We start from the raw sequence: 2,486 nt of genomic DNA on the forward strand, positions 1-2,486 counted from the left end.
AAAAATTATTCCCACACAAAACCCATTTTATGGTCCCACTGAGACAAGCTTTTATCAATCAGAATAACGGAAACTGCACCAAAGAGAATCCTCCAACCCCTACCTGACCATAATATCATTTTCCCCTAACCCTAACCCTGGCTCTAAACCCCATACACATTCTCTGACGTCATTCGCACCTCTTCCCAACAGGGAAAAGGGGCACAGAAATCATAGAGCATGATTCTATTTTCTGCTCGAATATTATACAAGAATTTATTTTTTATTTGTCTTAGGTGAGTTTCTGATGTGTTTTCGGTTTTGTTTTAAGGGCGAACGTCTTGAATCATTTTGATTTAAACAGTTTTATAAATGATGCTGGAATAATTCACATCCAAAGTTAGATTATCACTGTATTGCTTCCTTTTTATCAACTTCTCGAAATGATATGACGACATTTGTAAAATTCAGATACAAAAACAATACATTGGATATTTTACAGTAGCAGAATTAATGTGAACTACTTTTCGTTGTACAACCTTGGATTAAGGCTCTCCAGTATATCTATACATTTATGAAAGTTCGTCACTTTGGTCGCCTAAAATTTCCGAACCACTTAACTTTTTTCGGGTTTGAAAAAATTAACGGTGGTTCAAAATCATTTAAAGGGTGCACAGTTATATTAAGAAGTATGAAGTCACTGTGGTTTAATTTTCAGTTTTTCATCAGCTTCCTTTAGGTCTAATCTTAGGAATGTCCATCTTCTAAGACGCCAGTGTAAATAAGAGAGGCTTCCGTTCACAAGCAGTGCGCACTGTTCCACAATGACTTGGCGACCGATTATTTTGAGTTCGTTCATCGAACGGGTACCCAGCTAGTTGATATGATAGCCTAGAACTTCTAAAGATGTAAGCCAATTTACACGACGCAGTGGATTCATATGCTCGACAGTCCGGGAGAATGTGGAGTTATTGTTATCATCATAACGCTTGTTGATTTGTCTAGTATTCGATGGAAAAAAACCATTAATCATTTACCTTGAATTTTCCGACGATTGAAGAAGGCGAAGGTCACCTGGTTTTAGAGGTAATTTTTTCCAAGAAAGTATCCGCCAATGTTTGATAACGTCCAAAGCTTGGAGTCTGTGGGAACAGAAGTTGTACATTTTTGTGTGACTTAAATCAACATTTTTCAGTAAAATCAAATGTGTTTTTAAATAGATATAAAAAAGTGTTAGCCCCAAAAGGAAAATCGATAAAAACTGCCAAACAAGAGAGAAAATGCCGTTTTCTTCGATTTCAATATTTTGACGAGCTTCTAACTTAATCACAATATCTCAGTGGTTAACGAGGAGTTTATAATAATAAACCGATGGGGCGGTGCTACTGATTGAAGTGTCTTTAGGCCATTCCCTAAGGGGGGACATTTAGTATGTTCTTTTGCTGATTAGAATTGAAAATTGTAAATTCATCATTGTCATGCTCATAACTGTGCTTGAACTGCAACAGGGAACTGCTGCATTTTCTTTCCTGGTCTTTTCTATTGTCAGTTTTCCTCTACTTCTTTTTTATGTTTGTCACGCTCTTGGGACCCGCTATTTCCGCTTTACAGTCGAAGCAGACTTTGTGCTGTTGAAGATAGAGAGTTGAGCCGAGCAAGTCTGATTCCCTGTAAGGACTTCTCTGTTGCGAGCGCTGTACAACCTATACTAAAACTATGTATATACAGAGAGAGTGAATTCAATCAATAAATAGCATTTACTGATTCCGCATAGTCATTTGAATTAGGTATGTTATTTATCATCAGCTTTACGTTTTTGCTTTCTCTCAAGAATTACCTTTTTTTAAAAAGTGTTCTCAAGTGTACGCACCTCCCACTCGGGACTTCGTGCTGATAATTTTCTAGTCTCAGTTATCACGCCCTGGAAAACTCTGAAAAGATTATAATGAAAATTGGTTCCTTATCGGGGCTGGGCAATGAGTCGCTTTAGCAAAATCCGGATATGTCAGTGAACCTCTTCGGCAAATAATATGATGTGAACCGCTTCGGCAAATGGGTTAGAACCACTTCGACAAACGGGTTAGCCCTACTTCAACAAATTAGTGCAACCATTTCGGCAAACCGGTCAGGACAGAGAGTTAAGAGTCTAAATTCGGATGATGTTTCATTGATAATTATCCGGTAATCCTTATATATTATCCGGATTTTGCCAACCTCCATTCCTTATCGGGAATCCTGGACATGTTCTATCGTGCCAGCGGTATGTAGGTAGTTAACTCGGGTCGACCTGTCTCGTTTTCACAGCTGCTGCTACAGGACCTAAGATAACACTCGGGTGTACAGTGAGCCCTCACCCTGCAGCCGGCCGACCTTTTCACATGGCCGATAACTGTTACTGCTCACGGCGTGGCTTGTGTCCAAAGAGGTTATGTATAAAACACTAGAGCTCGCAGCAGTGACGTCACACGTCTCAGACACCGGTGGAATTTTTACCCTCATCGGCATGG

The 2,486-nt window shown here is 39.3% G+C and overlaps 1 protein-coding gene across 2 annotated transcripts in view; it reads right to left on the minus strand.

Annotated features, from left to right (window-relative positions):
• Nucleotides 1–2,486, minus strand: part of LOC101864309 (kin of IRRE-like protein 2) — a 366,594-nt gene that overhangs the window by 216,053 nt on the left and 148,055 nt on the right. The window contains exon 3 of one of the 2 annotated variants that reach the window (XM_035970615.1): nucleotides 1,017–1,121. The gene's annotated coding sequence lies outside the window, so the exon portion shown is untranslated. Of the gene's footprint in view, nucleotides 1–1,016; nucleotides 1,260–2,486 lie in introns of those variants that run through there. The other variant, XM_035970616.1, reaches the window with a different exon arrangement.

The sequence above is a fragment of the Aplysia californica genome, unplaced genomic scaffold (genome assembly GCF_000002075.1).
Source record: "Aplysia californica isolate F4 #8 unplaced genomic scaffold, AplCal3.0 scaffold00294, whole genome shotgun sequence".
In the NCBI taxonomy this organism is placed as follows: domain Eukaryota; kingdom Metazoa; phylum Mollusca; class Gastropoda; order Aplysiida; family Aplysiidae; genus Aplysia; species Aplysia californica.